At 40.5% G+C, this 18,104-nt stretch overlaps 1 long non-coding RNA gene across 1 annotated transcript in view; it reads left to right on the top strand.

Moving 5' to 3' along the window:
- Window positions 1–2,855: 2,855 nt before the first annotated feature.
- LOC306660765 overlaps window positions 2,856–18,104 on the top strand; it is a 99,988-nt gene continuing 84,739 nt past the window's right edge. The window contains exon 1 of the long non-coding RNA XR_013763739.1: window positions 2,856–3,173. This is a non-coding gene — a long non-coding RNA (uncharacterized lncRNA). The remainder of the gene's footprint in view (window positions 3,174–18,104) is intronic.

Here is an 18,104-nt window from a genome sequence, read left to right as displayed (position 1 = left end):
AACTTTACCCTAATCCCTAGATCAGAAACAGAAATACACTAGTTCATCAACCTCAATTAACAGATGATTTTCTGTAGTTAAAACGAAATCTACATTTGTGGAGGCCTTCCTTTGTGCCAGAATGGATGCTGCATGCCGATGATCTCATCTAACCTTTGCATGCTCGAGTGAGGCAGAAGTTGCTCTCATGTCATGGTTCTGGAAGGTTCTGGGCTCCACCACTTCCTGGCTGGCTGACATGGAGCAAGTTAACCTCTCTATGCCTCTGTTTCTTTATCTCTAAAATAGAGATAATATAAGGGCACAGAATTAAATGAATTAATACACTCAGGGTGCTTACAACAGTGATTTGATCACTGTTAGTAAACAATGCATGTGAGCTCTGCTGGAGAGGAAAACATTTTCCATTACTCTCTCAGGTTCAGTTTGAGGGGGCTACAAATAAAACTGACAAAAGACAAATTAGCAAGAAAAAAGGTTTTCATAAGATGACGCATGGAAGTGATTCGTAATAGGTGAGGGAGAGAGGGAGAGGGCTGGTCATGGGAAAATAAATGACTTTGAAGGAAGATGAATGGGCACTTGGGAGAACAGATGGGAGATATGACAGTCTTGTGACAAAGCCGTTTAGGTTATTTCTTTTCTTTCTACTCTCTGGTGTGTTAAGAGTCAGACTTTCCTGGTTATGAAATTTCTGGGAGGGAGTTTATGACATTTGACCTTCTTTTTTTTTTTTCAAACTACTGGAAATTGAACCCAGGGACTCATGTATACTAAGCAAGTGTTCCACCACTAAGCTACATCACCAGACAGCCCTTTTCATTTTGAGACATAGTGTTGCTAGGTTGCCCAGGCTGTCCTCATACTTGTGTTCCTCCTGTAGCTGAGGGTATAGGCCATGGTACCCAGCTAGACATTTGGATACTTATGGGAGACTATGCTTTTAAGCAGATCAGAGAAGTTTAGCAAAAAACTCCTCATTCAGACTAGTGTATTTGAGACCCCCTTCAGTTCTCATTATGTCCCTTTGACAGATGGCAAAATTGAGACTGAGAGAGATAAATTCGCCCAGCATTGCTAAAATGGTAAATAGTGAAGCTGAGATTTGAACCCAAGTTAGTCTGACTTTAGAGCCTTTGGTATTGCCCCTATAAGAAACCACAGGAGTTACTAATCTTGTCTCAAATTTCTGGGGGAATATACATTCTTCAGAATAAATTTATACCAGGTTCATATCTCCATCATTTTTGCAAAATGAGAATGTTGAACAATATAAATTTTGAAGGTCTTTCTACTTTCAAAATTTTTATTTCTTTTGGGTGTTCTAGGCTTAAATCATCGGTGGAAAAGAATCTATGGTCCGTCATGTTTCAAAGAATGTTCGAAAGGGACCATTTCTGTATGTGTGTGTAGACCCACGTGCATGCAGGCATACCTGCGTATGTGCTTCAGTTGTTCTGAAAAGAGTGATTGTCTTTGGAAGGAAAAGGGAAGATCCAGAGCTGTAGATAGTTAATTGTTTATTTCTGTAGCACATGCTGTTGACCTAGGATTCCGCACGTCCTCAGGGAGTGTCTGGTAGGCTTTTTCCAAAAGGTGATTGGCAAGGGAAGTCCTTCAAAAAGAGATAAGTGGCTTCTTAAAGTAAACCTAGAATAAATGGAGTACAAATTCTGTTTACTAAATATTTCCTGGTTGATGGCCACTAACGTGCAGGCGGGCATGGCGTGTTCTTGGAGGAATGGAAGACATGGAGTTAAATCCTGTTTCTCTATCATCACAAAATTCATTTAAATACATTCCTTGTAGTTTATTAAATCTGTAGAATTCTTTACACAACCACAATTTTCTCTGTGCAGTTCACTTCCTTTCTGCCAAATACCCTTTGCATTTTCAAGGTTACCTTTGAGAATTGTGGTTTTTTCTGCTGGTGGTTAATCTTACCAAAGGCTTTTCTCTTACTCTTCTAAGGGCAGATAGGAAAGAAGTGTAGCTGAGCCAATTGACTTAAACATTCTTTTCTTTTGTTCCTCTTCTTTCTAAAATAAATAAATAAATAAACAAACAAAAACTGTTCTTTTTACTGTTTGTTGGTGTTGAGTCTTAGCAATGCTAATGCAGTAGTATGATTCTTGCATTGTTTCTGACTTATCAAAATGAATTTTTGAGCCTAAGGATCATCTGTTGTGGCCAGGCCTATAATTCCAATAAAAACAAAGGCTAATCTAGGAAGAGAAGTCAAAGGATTCAGAAGGCTACCTCAACCACACTGAGCCATAAATTAGGGAAAGAAAATATACAATCTGGCTTCTTACTTCACCATGAGAAAATACAAAAACAAATAAAAGTGAACCAAACAAAACATAAGGACAGTAAATAAATAAATCACCATTGACCCACAAGAGCCTGCCTGCATTGGGGAAGAGAAGTGGCCTATAGCCCATTGGGTCAGAGAAACAAGAAAGGAAGTGGGTGGGATCACTAAATGAATAAGGTTTGAAGGAGCCATAAAGAATCCCACTGATGTGTAGATTTGAGGCTTGGAGAGGCCCTAACCAAAGTGGGTGGAACTCACAGGTCATCAGCAGGTCACAGAAGGACAGAGGAAGCTCAGGCAGCCTCAAAATCATGCCATCCAAGGTAAACTAGGGTGAGGTCAGTCATTCACTTAGTTTAAGGACAGTGGGTAAATCCCTTGAAGGGAGAGTTTGGGGGAAAATGAGTTTAAGGGAAAGAGCATTTTCTTTTCTTTCTTTCTTTCTTTTTTTTTTTTTTTTTTGGAGCCTATTCTTCAATTTGGAGAGATAATCAGGACTTTTAGGGTTTTATTATTTTATTTCAAGTATCCATATATTTACCTTGGTTGGAACAAAGAAGTTCTCCACACGTGCCTAAACAAATGAATTTTTTCTGTTTCTTTCCTAAAGCCTCTGTCCTCTTCAGAATCCAAAACTTTGCTCTGGTAAATTAGAAAACTTTTTTATGGAACCTACTTGGGCTTGCAGTGTGTGTACACCCCAGCTTCACTTCTAATGCACGAACTAATACCAAACCTAGGCAAGACCCAGTGGCAATAGTGTTGGGGTGGAGCTTTCCAAGCTTCAGGTTTGTCATGCAATCAAAGGTCAAGAAGAAGAGCTCAGCACAGGTCCCAGCATGTCCCTATAGTAACTGTAAGCTCCTGGGCAAGTTCTCTCATCTCTCTTCACCTCAGTCTTCTCTTTTATGAAAGAGCCATAATGGTAACCTTGCCAGGGTCATTTTGCAGCTTAAATGCAATGAAGTGTTTTCAAGTCTTCTTAGTAAATATCTCTGTTTCCTTCAAGTCTTAGCTCAAATGCCACTTCTCCTGGGAAGCTTCTGAATTCTCTAAGCAGATTTAGGAGTTGATTTTAATATGGTCTTGACAAATTTGTCTTTGTTGATACTGTATATACCTCATATTCTATTATAAATGTTGGTTCAACTGTGTCCCTCGGTCTTTGTGGCATGGTCTTTTCAGGCAGCATACTGGTTAACAATTAGGCTTTGGCATGGGTTAAAAATCTTTGTTCAACTCTTTACTCTCTGATACTGAACTAGTTGCTTAACTTCTCAGCACCTCAATTTCTTCAACTATAAAATAGAAATGATAATACCTGCCTTGTAAGTATCATTGTTGTTAACCTGTAACCTGGAATGGTGCTGGTGCATACCATATGCTCAATAACTATTGGTAGAATGCATGAACTAATAGCAACATTGTGCATATTTATGAACTACATAAATAAAGCACAGTGTCATGGACTTTGCAGACTCAATACATTTATTTGTAAAGTGAATTTTTAAAAGGTCTAGGTCACTGCATTTCATTAGATAGAAAATGTATACTTGCTTGTGCTCTAAGGGTGTAAGATCTTGTATAAGATTTTGCTTAGGTGAGACGTGAAAATAAATGAATGTTTGCTAAATATGAGTCACCTAGAGATAAGAAGAAAGTCTTTGGGAATTTGATATCCTTAATGTGCTTAGAATTATAGAACTTTTTGGGAAAGAAGGGCACTTTGAGAATCTTTATCCAAGTCTTTTATTATGTTAATTTTTAGTTTGTTACCATTTCTTTGATTTCTGCTCTTATTTGAATGTTACCTTTTTCAATTTATTTTGGACTTACTTTTCTTTTTCTAGCTCCTATTTAATTTAAATTTTTGTGGTGCTGGAGATTGAATTCAGGGCCTGGTAAGGAACTCATCCTAGAAAAGCTGTCTTCCACTGAGTTACATCTCAGTCCAGATAACAGTAATGTCTCCTTTCTTTCAAACTGTTTGAATCTATTTCTTTATTTACATTTTCTTTTCCTTTTTTCAGTACTGGGGATTGAACCCAAGGGTGCTTTAGCACTGATCTACATCCTTGTTCCTTTTTATTTTTTATTTTGATACAAGATCTCACTAAGCTGTGGAGACTGGTTTCAAATGTATGAATTTACAATCCTCCTGCTGCCTCCTGAGTTGCTGGAATTACAGGCATGTGCCACTGTGCCTGGCTCTTTCTAGCTTCTAATGTAGGAATCTTGGATTCTTCACTTTAGTCTTTCTTTTCTCCACCTACCCCTAAAACACACACACACACACACACACACACACACACACACACACACACTCCCTCTCTCAAAGCTATGATTTTCCCTTCAGTCACTCCTTTAGCTGCATCCCACAAAGTTTGTTTTCTTCAACCTACTGCCTTTAAGAAAATGAACCCCCTGTCCCATACAGGAATATTTAGGCTTAGTACCCTAAATTTAGAAGAAATGTTGCCAAGGACAATATTTCTATAGGGATGCCTAGGCTGGGAGGTGGTAGGGGATAGGTTGGGTATTTATTGAGCACTTGCTTTGTATATTCAAAAGCCATTGCATATATTATCTCACTCACTCCCCAACATCAGCCCTGTAAATTAGGCAGTGGTGTTAATATTCTGTCTTTACAGAGGGAGAACCTTAAGCTCTCAAAGGGCAAGCATGCCCTGTCTGAAATGGCAGGTGCCAGATATGTCTGCACTGAGGAACAAGCTTCTGATCTCTAAGAACATGCCGTGGAGAGTATGTGGGGCAGGCAGGAGCAGGAGGTGGACGGTGGGCAGACCTCAGTCCCCAGGGGACAAGTGCCTTTGTGAGCCTCAAACCTGGGACTGTGTTCAGAGATCAAGACTGTCCTAAACTGTCCTAAACTGCCCCTTACTTTTGGCAACAGTAGGGCTTATGTTTCCAGAAATCATAGTAGTGATCACAATGAGGCTGTGTTCATATGTAATCTGGTTTGACAGAAATTAATATTTAATAAGAGGCTCCATTCAGTCAAACAATTGCCCTTAGGGGCCCATGTCAGGGTCGGTCACCCAGGGCTTGGCACTGGAACAGTATGTGCTCTTGGCTGTGGCCTAGGGAGAGTGTGTGTGTGTGTGTGTGTGTGTGTGTGTTTGTGTGTGTGCACACATGTCTATGTTTGTGTGTGTATTTGTGGTGCGTGTTGGGGGGAAGATTCTGATTGGTCTTAGTCAAATTTTAAACCAGGATTATGAGTTAGTCTGGGGAGGAGGCACCTGAGCCATTTTTGATTGTCAAGAAGAATAAATGAAATGCCCATTTTGGTCCCAAATACTAAGTACACTTTCAAATAACTGGAGATCTGGCAGATGCCCAGAGCATGCCCTTTGCTGTGGATTTAGTAAATGCTGTTTACTCTGTGCTGTTATTTAATCCTAAAAGCAGCCCTTCAAGGTACAATGTCATCAACTCAATTTTATACAGTATGTATTTATTTTTAACTTATTAATTTATTTTTGATCCTGGGCATTGGACCCAGGGGTTCTTAACTGAGTCACATCCCCAGTTCTTTTTGTGTTTGATTCTGATACAGGGTCTAAGTTGCTTAGGGCCCCACTAAGTTGCTGAGACTGGCTTTGAACTTGTAGTCCTCCTGCCTCAGTCTCCCGAGTTGCTGGGATTGCAGGTGTGTGCCACTGTGCCTGGCCAGAGACTGCATTTTACATACAAGGAAAACTAAGTCTCTGAGTGCTTACGCGACTCAGAGGAACACGGGCAACTAGAAAGTTGGAAGGTGGGACTCCATGATGCTTGTGCCAAATCATCTCATCTCTTCGCTGTGGAGATGAATGTCCATCTATCACCATTCCCCTGAAAAGGGGTAGTTATTGGAGGCAGTGCTCCAACTCTATCCCACTTGCTCTTTCTCTCTCAATAGAACGATGTAAAACAACCATATTTATGCCCACTACAGATTTTTCTACATACTATCAAGCTGTATGTCACACATATCTTTTGCTTGTTACCAAAACCAAGAAGGTGGTTTTTACATCATTTTCAGAAGCTCTGGGGGCTTCTGTGCTTGTTCTTTTGGAGACTGCTTCCGTTTTTCTGTGCATTTTCTCAGGAAATGTACACTTTTTCTTTTCTTTCTTTTTATTCTGTGAAAAGGCAGAATCTTGCAGCTCAGCCTGCTCCACGTGGGTGTCGCTGCCATTTCTAGTACTGCAAACTTATCCTCCAGCCGCCCCCGAAGGCTTTATCAGGAGACAGGGTGACTTCTCTCCTAAATTACACAGATTGGTTTAAAAATAGAGTGCAGGGGTTCCCTTGTCAGGAGCACTGTCAGGCTGCCCACTTTTGACAGTCTCTTCTACCTCCCTTCATTGGTACACGTCAAACCATTTTTATTTTTGTTTTTAAAATGTTCTGCTTAAGGAATCTGGAGGTCTGAAAATACCAAAACGGTTCATTTCAGCATCTCAGGGTGCCTTCAGAAATGTTTCTGTTCCCTGGCTTGAAATCATGCACAATGTGATTTTCTATGCCTTACCATCTTTGCAGGGGCATTGTTAGCATGAAAATGAATTTTAAAAATACATTCTCGCGGAGGCGAGAGGGCTGACTTGCAGAGATCCGATCTATGTCAAGGTAGGCTAAATTGGGGGCATGAAGTGGCTTTTGTGCTCCGTATATATTTATTAGTCTGCATGGACAGCGTAACAAAAGGAAATAAAAAATTAAATCAACAGAAGACAAAACAAAAACCAAGACACTGAAAAATACAGTCTGGAAGTAAAATAAAAAAATCATGATGATGATGAAAATCCCATCACACATAGAAATGCTGGGAAAGAGAATGGTCTGCCACTTGAATAAATATCCTTTAGTTAATCCTTTTCCAAAGTTACAGGATTTGTTGAAACATCTTGTCCTTTGTGTGAGGGAATATAAAAACCTCCATTTTTTTCTGTAACCTTTTGCCTTTTCATTCCTCTCTTCTTATCTGCCCTGTCTGCTCCTCCCATATATGGCTGTCCTCGGAAGTCCAGGAATTTGAATGTTATGTGAAAGGCTAATTCTAATTGGGCTCAGTGACATTCATGTCAAATGGGAGATGTATGGGGGTCACCGTGGAGAGATCAACAAGGACCTGCATCTGCTGCTCTGCATTGCTTCTTTCATTCCTTTCTCTCTAAATACCAGCCTTAGCTAAATGGCCTAACAGTCCTCTGTCCCCTCCAACCAGACCCCCCTCTTGATCCCTCTGTTTCCTTAATTAGCAGGACAAAGACCATTTCCTAGCTGTTCTTTAGCGTTTCAGCTTTGCAAAAAAGATGTTTACGTTTATGATCTCATTTATTACACAGAGAAACCTGTGAGGTAAAGAGGGCAGGCACTTTTAAAGCATGTTCATTTTATAGCTGAAGAACTGGAGACTTTAGGAGGATCTCCTCATTGCTGTGACTGCACGGTTCATTAAAGGCAGAGTCCACTTCCCCTCTCCCAGCCCCAGGCTCCTTGGCGCCCTGTTTGGGTGGATTTCCTTAAACAGAATACTTCCTGACTTTGGACATCAGGCACCACTTGTGGTTCCAAGGGAGATAACTTTGTAATACGAATGCTCATCCAGATTTATGCCTCCACATTAAATAAGCTTTCCTTATCTCAATCTAAATGACTTCATGCTTTAGGAAGTATATTAGCTTCATCTATTTAACAAATATTTGTACTAGTTTAAGTATATAGCAGTGAACAAAACAGAGAAAGTCTCTACCTTCATGGAGCTTACATTCCAGGGAAGGAGACCAAGAACGACAAGGAAATAAACTTATGTGTGATAGGTCTGGTGGTGAACAATGCTAAGGAAGAAAATAAAGCAAGGTGAGTGTAGTGTTGTTAGTTTTATATGAAGAGATCAAGAAAGGTAGTGACCTTTGGTGAGATACCTGAGTATTCAAACACGTGGGTGCTCCAGATATTTGGGGCACAAAATAGTTCTAAGGAAGGGTGTTGGTACATGCAAAGGCCCTGGGGTGGAGAATGCTTGGTAGGTTAGAAGAAATTCAGAAAAGATGTGAGGGAAGAGGTCAGATAGGTGGGAGGGGGAGGTGTCGGAGGGACAGAGCCATAGTGAGAATTTTGACTTTAATTCGGAGTGACATAGGACACCCCTGAAGGGCTTTGAGTGAGGGATGTGGGATGTTGGTATCAAAATGGGCCTTTAGACAAATGTCTGCATCCTGCTGGGCTATGGCCCAGTTCTGACCCCTTCCATTCCAGCCTCTGTCCCACTCAGTCTCTTTTCATTGCTCACCAGGGGTGGTGACATAAGTTGCATGTCCTGGTTCAAAAAGGATGTGTTGCCTCTTGTTCAAATAGCGGGAAAAAGGGTACAGTTAGAGGTACTCAAATACAATGCTTTTTCCTTCTGCAGTCTCACGTTCAACTTGGTGTTTAAAATTTGCTCTGAGGTTTTAAATTTGCTATTCATTAATTCTAAGAAAAAAACATTAACATTTGAAATTATTAGCATGAATTCCATGGTTCATCTTTATACTGTGTGATGCCAGTTTTCAATGCAAACATAAGCATGAGCATTTTCTGGCATGCAAAATCACCAAAGTGATATATTTCCTGTTTCATAGTTCATTAATACTTATGTATTGTGTTTTCTTAACCAGGACAGTGCAAATACTACACAAAATGAGCTCAGTTGTTTTTCCTTTCTGATCTGCAACATTCTACCAACACCCTACCTTTTGCTCGCTGATGAATAAGGAAGGATGAAAAGGAAAAGGAGCTGTTGGTTTCCCCATTTTTCTATTTTTTTTTCTACATCATTATTTTAAGAGTAAGTGACTGACTTTCACAGGGAAGTATTGGGGAGCAATGGGATGTGAGAGAAGAAGAGCTAGAACGTCCTTGTCTTCTTTATGCATTTGAAGCAAGTTCTGGTTGGAATGGAAAGTGTAGTCCCTAAGTGTGGACAGCAGTCACTGAGGTGACATGCTTGCCTTGTATGAGCTTTCTGTCTTGCCAAATTCCCAAATAGTATAGATTCCCAACTTCTGTGTTCATGGAGCATTGCAGATGCTGCATGGGAATGGGGTGGTGATGAGTGGTAGGCAGGCATATGGGTGGACCTCTGCTCATGTCTGCGCTCCATTGTCCCACTGGACTTCAAAGCCCAAAGCTGGAGGACAGAATTAATACGAACCCACATGCATGTGCCCTTGATGCACAGGTCGCAATGCCCATGAAGCTGGTCCTGTTGTTCACCCTGCATTTTCTAGGACTAGCCTGGTCTTCGTGTAGGAGGTGTTAAAGGGCTGAAATAAATAAACCTACTGCCAGAGGCCAGTCCATACACTTCAGCCAGATGATGGTTCACACAGCTTATAAGGAAGAGAGTTCTTAAGAAATTCTGGTTGAGAAAGTGGTACTTGCTTAGAACAGAAAAGTTATATCAGACTCCCTGAGAAGCGTTCTTCTCAAGCGAGTATGAGAGAAGTGGATGAAGAAGACACAATTTAACATGAGTGAAAAAGCATGTGGGGAATGGATGAGGAGAATATGGCTGACAGTGAGGGCAGCCATATGGAGGGGTCTGCAGTAGCATTGGTGCCAACGACTGAAAAACACGACTGGGCTCAGAAAAAGGGGTCACCATGGTGACATTGGTGGTTCAGCTGGAGTTGATTTCAGTCTTAGGACTACAGGCTGGCCTACCTCAAAAAAAGAGAATCTTAATAAAATTAGGAAATAATAGGGCCCAGGAATGAGGAGTCAGTCGGGTTTGAGTTGAAAACAGTAACGGGGCCCTAGTTCCCTGATTTCTTCGGGGACGTGAGGGAGGAGAACCGACTTTAAGATGCTTGCTGAGTATGATACATATCTATCCTCCCCACTTCCCCTTGGGGGAGGATGAAAGAGTAGGATCACCTTGGGGCAGGATGAAATGTCAAGAAAAGACAAGCTTTCTGAATTTGGAGAAAATGAGAAACTCAGTTTCATTTTCACACTGAAGAATAATGTCAGGAATGAGACACTGGAAAGAAGTTGGCTGCCTGACATTTGTTTGTGACTTATGGTTAAGGTGGTGGGGGTGGAGGCGTCGTCCAAAAGTAGTTGGAGCACAAAGGACTTCCGAAGAGTCCATGGGTCTGTGTGAGAAGAACCAGATGGCATCTCAAGGTCCCCTGGGGCTAAGGCCCAAGATGATTTAGAGGATAAGGCTGTGGTCTGTTCAGTGTTGTCCTGAGACCGAGGCAAGTAGTGCCCCCACCTTGGGCCCCACACTTGAGAGGCTCCTCTCCTGACTTCCTTGGGGATAAGTAGAAAAGACGTCTGAAAGTCCAAAGGGGCCACCTGCAGTCCGTGTTCTCTTTGGAGACCATATTATTGATGCCCATGGACCCCGACACCCACAGGCTTGGTTCCAGTTCCATATAGCAATTTTCCTCCTCCCGAATCAGAGGACTATTGTACACTTATGGGTCTGCGGGATTGCCAAAGGCCAACTATTAGGCAGAGTTGAACTGCATGGCTAAGGGGCTGCCTGTGGCACAGGGTAGATGTGGGAGATGGAGGGGATGGGCAGGGGCAGGGGCAGTGAAAGCTGTCCCTGAGTCACTATGCTCAGGGAGGAACACTGTGAGTCCACAAAGACTGAATTTGAACCTGGCTTTCCTGTGTATTTTCAACTTTTTGACACTGTGATCAAAATACCTGAACAAGAGCAACTTAAAGGAGGAAAGATTTATTTTGGCTTGTGATTTCAGGGGTTTCAGTCCATGGTCAAATGACTCTAAAGCAGAAACATCATGGTGGAATAAATAGCACAGCAGAGAAAAGATACCGAACTCATAGCAGCCAGGAAGCTGAGAGAGAATGAGAGAGCCAGAGAGAGAGAGTGTGTGTGAGAGAGAGAGTGTCCAGGAACAAGATACACCAAGGGTATGCCTTCGGTGACTTATTTCCTCCAACCATGCCCTGCATGCCTCTAGTTTCCAGCTCCTCCCAGGGGTCCATTTAAATTATTAATCCATCAAATGGATGAATCCACTGATGATGTCAGAGCACTCATGATTCTCAAAAACCCCACCTCTAGACCTTGCTGCGTTTTGGACCAAGTCCTTAATACATAACCATGTGGGGGACATTCCAGATCCAAGGCAACACCTTGTAACTAAGAAGGTATAGTTGTTAACTTGGAGGATCACATGTACCTTTTTTTTTTTTTTTTTCCCAATTATTTACTTCTTTTTATAAGTTTTACTGATTAATCCATTTGATACGTGGGCCTCCCTTCGTTCTCCTATCCTGGTTCTACTCCACGTGAATTCTTTCTTGGCTAGTAAGGTTTAGAAAGTGGCAGAGGGTGATGAAATTCCCCCTTCCCTCCTGCATTATTACTGTTTGTTATTATGTTATTATCCTTAGTAATTACATTGAAAACCCTTAAAGACAGAGCAGTGTATATATAATATATATATATACACATACATATATATATACACACTTACATATACATATATATTTATTTATTTTGCCTAAGTGTACCCTTAATTATTTCTCATTTTATGAATGGATATAGTTATCTTTAGGTGAAGAGTAAAAATATCTTGATGTTTTAGCTATCACATGTTCCTTTGAAACATTGTACACAAGGGGAAAGTGGAAAGACCAGAATTACAGGTTAAACTGACTATCCTGTTTCAGAAGTTTGCAAGACATTCTTTACTTTGGGGGCTGGGGCAAGAGTTCTTCTGCAACTTGGGGAAGAAGTCGACATTAGTCCATACAGCTTGATTTCTTCCCACTTTGCTTTAAGCCCAGATCCTGAGCATTTATTTCTTCCCGAGACTTGGAATTAGGGGGTGGGTCAGGAGGGAAGCAGCTTAGGCAAGGTGAGGTGTGGATCCAGAAAGTTCCGATGAAGTTAGGATGTACAAGTTCTGCATTGTTTCCAAAATACACAAGCAGGAGGACCGGGGTTGTGACTCAGTGGTAGAGCGTTTGACTTAGCATGTGTGAGGAACTGGATTCGATTCTCAGCACTGCATATAAATAAATGAATGAAATAAAGGTCTATCAACATCTGAAAAACATTTTTAAAAAACATGCAAGCAGAGTTGGAGTCTAAGCAATTGAGAGGAAAGCAACATTGGGATTCCTTTACTGTACATGCGACCTGACAAACATGTTGGGATTTGACAAACACGTCAACAATAAGACATTTCCTGAATACCTCCTAATGTGCAAGCATATGATGGACACATCATGTAATTAATACATTCTAATATGATTCTTCTTCTCATTTTATGGATGAGGAAGGATGAGGAAACCACAGTGTTGGGAATTTAAGACACCTGCCCCCAATTTTATAGTCATTTATGGAACTGGACCTGAAAAATGGTTCTTTTTGATAATAAAGCTCATGTTTTGACCACAATGCTATACTCACAGGCTCTCCAACAGTACTTGGCATAAGGTTAGGATAGTTTTGTCATTTAATTTGCAGTAGACCAGCATTTAGGGAGGTCCACGTAATCTGACCTTTCCATTTAATTAGTTGTGAAAGCACAGACCCAGAGGAGTCAGATGATTTGTTTGAGGTCAAACAATCAGTTAATGGAAAAATTCAAATCCAGATGTGCTGTATTCTAGGTTGGCACTCACTCTGCTATAATCTGATGAAGGACTTAGTTTGGAAATGCAGGTTGAATAATGGCGATGGGTGAAGTAGAAATGTTTCCTTTTAAAATTCAAACTTGGCGCAGAGTTTCCAGTCTCTCTTGTTTCCTTGCACTTTCTTTGCTCTGCAACCTGTTGTATGAATTCTGGGAGATTTCATGCGGAAATGTTTTGCTTATGGTTTGACTTCACTCTGTCATATTAACAATGAAGGCACAGGGTGGTTTCCCTACAAAATTAATGGAAGGGTGTCGATGGGCAGGAAAGACATGCTCCAATTTTTTTTTTTTTTTTTTTTTTTTGCGGTGCTGGGGATTGAACCCAGGGCCTTGTGCTTGCGAGGTGAGCACTCTACCAACTGAGCTATCTCCCCAGCCCAGCTCCAATTTTTAAGTAACAAATTTATGCTTGTGGGATCACCCTTTGTTCTCCATCATACCTAACAGAAATGATGGGGAGAAGTCACATGGTGTCTCTAATTTTCTTTAACATACTCTAGCTTAAAAAAAAAAAGATGAAAAAGATGAGTTTAAAAAAAGAAACTGAAAAAAGTTTTTAGTTTTACCTACTGTATGAGGTCAGAAGTTGTTTCAGTTAGTTTTGACAGTAGAACAAATGCTCCCCAAATTTCGTGACCTTTTATTTGTCCACAGTCATGTGAGTGAGTAATTCATTTTGCACTCAGCTGGCACTGTCACCTCAATTTTCACTGTGGCCAGTGCAGTGATGCAGTAGGTGACTTGCAAAGATGGCGTGACCATGCCTTCTGTCTCCGAACAATCATCCTCTTGCAACGTGACTTGGTCACTTCTCCGTCAGACCGGAGAGATGATTGCTCATTTCTCTGTTCCTTGTAGCTACATTGAACCATGTAACTTATGCCCCAGGGAACATTTGCAAATGTGACACAGAAGATATACGAAAAGTCCTTGGATTTTGGGCTTGCTCTCTTGGAGCACAGAATGGGGGACCACCTTTTGATAAATCCTCAACTGGCTTTTTGGAGAAAGAGAAACTGTGTTGATGTGGTTTGAATTTGAAATGTTCCCCCAAAGATTCGTGGTTGAAGACTTAGTCCCCAGTGTTGCTATGTCTGGAGGTGGGGCTTTTGAGATGTGATTGGATCGTGAGGGCTCTGATCTCATCAATGTATTAGATCTTTGGGCTTCTTCCATGTGCTTTCCCTTTGCTTCCCAGTTGCCCCAAGGAGGACAATTCTCCTTTGCCACTTTCCCTGCAACATGATGTCGTACTTCACTACAGGCCCATAGTGATAGGGCTATGCCACCATAGACTGAAATCTCAGAAGCCATGAGCCAAAATAACCTTTTCTTTCTTTTGTTGATTTTCTCAGGTTTATTGTCACAGTGATAGAAAGCTGACCGACACACTTGTGGAAAAAGAGATTAAAGATACTGGCAATTCTGTCTTAGATCTTAGATATGTAAGTGAGGTTACCTTAGACCTGCAGTTTGCATAAAGTTGACACAGACCAGAAGAACTGAGGGAAATAATAAATCATGGGCACCAAATATTCATTTTGGCTTGCTTGTTTTAAATATTACATTTATTGCTCTTGATCAAGTCTGACATACAACAGGTATTTAAAAAATTTTTGCATGCTAAAGGAATTTGAATAACTAGCTAGGAATCTAAGACAGTTTCATAAATTTTGTTTCACTAAATGGTGTTATTGATATATCTCATAAAATAGTGGTTGTTCATGGGTCATAAAACTTGGAAAGCAGGAAGTCCTTGCTGGCAAAGAAACTTAATCAATGAAAGGAAAGTCAAGATATTGTGCTAGTGTCACAGATTGTCACGTAGCTCTAAGCAAACTCTTTCACCCTTCTCTTATGGCAAGAGGATCAAAAGCTAAAAACACCTTCAAAAATCAAGTGGTACCTGTAACATTTACCTAAATGGATAAAAGTCAAGTTTGTAAGCTAAATTAATGGAGCTCATGATTTAGAAAATTAAAAATAAAGATGCAAACTGGTGAATGTTTTTACACATTCCTCTTGAGAGTTTTCTTCAAGCAGGAGCAGGGAAATCGCTTCATACTCTTACTTACAAAGTGTTAATAGGTAGATTATACTATCAGGTCTAATCACATCAATGTCTTATGAGAAAATAATCCCATTGGCTTTCAATAGATATGGTGCATAACAATTCACTAAGAAACACTCTGCCGCTATGCCTTTGACTGGATAGAGACTTAAAGGGAACTGCTCATTCTGTCCATGTTTTCTAAGTTCTTTGCTGTTGATTCTGAGTCCACTGGACTAAGCAGCTCCGGTTGTGCTCTTAGAATCAAAGTCAACCCCCATCAGGACCTATCTGAGCACAGCTTGTGTGGCTTGAGACTGGGTAGGTCCTGGGACACAGGATGGCCAGGCTTATGGGACATAAGAATAAGGAGAATTGTGAGCAGTGCTGGACCTGGTTCATCAGAAGGCTCCTGGGTTATGAAAAGCTTAATCCATTCAGTTTTGGAGTGTTTTGTTTTTCACTAAGAACTAACCTATATAGAAATAGAGCAACTTTAGAAGACTGCTCAGAGTTGAGTAGCCTTTGGAAAAATAGTGCTAATTATGCTTGGGATTTTTATAGAAACGAAGTTTTCCAGATATGAATAGCATAAAATTACTGTTATTAACATCAGTGATGGTGGTGATGACTCTCATAGCCACAATGTGACTTACTTCCTATATCATCAACAGTCTTTATTATGTATTATGCAGTTATATGTTACGTATAGGTATGTATATACTAAGAAACCTGGGCATATACAATATGTTAGATATGACATTGTTCTCTAAAAGTTAATTGGTACAATGGGAAATATAAAACTGGCACACAAAAGTAGTATATATAATAGAAAAGGGTAAGGACCATATGTTATGGTTTAGATGTGAGGTGTCCCCCAAAAGCTCACGTGTGAGACAATGCAAGATTTGGAGGAGAGATGATTGGGCCATAACCTTAATATAATTAGTGAATTAATCCCTGATGGGAATAACTGAGTGGTAACTAGAGGCATGTGGGGTGTGGCTGGAGGAAGTAGTTTATTGGGGATGTGGTTATGGGGTATATATTCGGATATGGTGAGTGGAGTCTCTCTGCTTCCTGATCACCATGTGAGCTGCTTCCCTCTGTCACACTCTTCATGATGTTCTGCCTCACCTTAAGCCCCAAGGAATAGAGCTGGCCTTCTGTGAACTAAGACCTCTGAAACCGTGAGCCCTCAAGTAAACTTTTCCTCCTTTAAAATTGTTTGGATCAGATCTTTTAGTCACAACAGCGAAAAAGCTGGCTAAAACACCATATCAGTAGGATGCTTTCACTGGAGGTAACCAAACTCCACTCATAGTGGCTCTAATGATGAGGAAATGATGGGCTTATGTAATTAAAAAGTCCAAAAGTAGATCAAGCTTAGGAAGCTTGCTCTGCTGAGGCTTCGTCCATTTCTTCAGTTATGCTCTCCTTTGTATCAATTTTATCCTCAAGCTGGTTTCCTTCGTGGGAACAAAAAATATGCCCATGGCATCATGAGCCAAATAATCTCTATTTTCCAAATGCAGAAAGAGAGTGTCCTCTCCCATGACCACTCATGGACAGTCCTAAGATTTGGGCCAATTGGACCTTGCCTGAACCAGGGAAATCTGTGTGGTCAGAAAAGTGACAAAGGCCTATTGGTCAGATCTGGATTACCTGGACCAGTGACTCAGTCAGAAGAGACAGATTATCCTTACTGGCACAGAGCCTGCTCTAGGAAATGAAGGTGGGCTCAGTCTCACTGACATTGGCTATTACCACAGGTTAGAGTGGGTGGAACAATGGTGGGGGGTGGGCAGATGACCAAAATGTCTACTCCAGAAGAGCCATTGGTAACACCACAGGAGTTCAATGAACTCAGAGGTTGGCCCCATTGGTTAGGAATCTTGGTGAATTTGTGTATGAGCTGGTCATAAAGCTCATGAACTGGCTTTGGATATGAGGGAGAGCAAGGGTAAAAGGCATTCCAGGAAAGACAGCTGAATGAGTCAAGACAGGCAAAAGATCACAGAGTGTGAGTGAAGAGCTGTTAGGCAGATGAACCCAATATGGACTATGGGAAAATGCATTCTGCAGTCCAAGTACTTAACAAACAAGGTTTTGAAACACAACCCATTAGTAAACTGGGTTCTCTTAGCGATAGTGGTAGCCCTGTTATAATTTGTAATGCTTAGATTTTAATAAGTGTAGAGTTGACCATGCAAAATCATAATAGAAAAACTATAAACTTGTTTGAAAAAGATGGCAGGCAACACTTCCATTTAATAGTCCTGTGGAGCCAAAGATTACAAGACTTTTGAATCATATTTCAAAATATGATGACCAATGACATATTTTATAGCAAAATATTTGTTGACATGTATAAAAAAAGAATTCCTTTCCTCTCTGAGGACCTTTGTGGACTACATGTTATTAATCTAAAGAGTGATTTAGATTAGAGAGAAAAGGCAATTTTAAAAGTCAGATTTTGTAAAGAATGCTATGAATCTTCTTGTTCTGTTTATCATTTTATTTTGAATATTTACAAAGATTATTATGTTCTTAATTTAGTATAAACTCCCTAAACAAAATTTGAAGTCCATTAACAGTGTGAAAAGAAGAGGAAGAGAAAGGAGAAGGAGGAAGGGGAGGTGTTAATATGTGTGGGAAAAGTAGATAAATGGGAAGACAAAGTTAGTTATCAGAACAATGAAAGTTCTAGTATCTTTTAAGCCTTTTAAAATGTCTCCCTGGCTTTTTCTTTTCATTTGTAATGTATGCATCTCTTCTTTTTCTTAAAAGTTTAGCTATCATTGTACCTAGCTTGCTGTGAAACAACAGTAGGACATTTTTCAGGGACCTACGTCAGTCCTGGTCATTTCCTTGAAGCATATTTGGATCCTTCTCTAAAAAGTTTCAAGCTTTGTTAGCGTTCATTGACTTCCCCACTGGTTGAGTCTAAATTTGTAATGACCTCTTGCTGGAGAGGAGAGGATTAACAGACCTTACCCTAATTGCTTGTTTTTGTAGAGTTGTTAAAAAAGATTTGGGCTCCAGAAACAGA

This window comes from Sciurus vulgaris (assembly GCF_902686455.1).
Source record: "Sciurus vulgaris genome assembly, chromosome: 5".
In the NCBI taxonomy this organism is placed as follows: Eukaryota; Metazoa; Chordata; class Mammalia; order Rodentia; family Sciuridae; genus Sciurus; species Sciurus vulgaris.
Note: the sequence above shows the minus strand (reverse complement) of the source record. Positions and strands in the feature narration are given on the sequence as shown.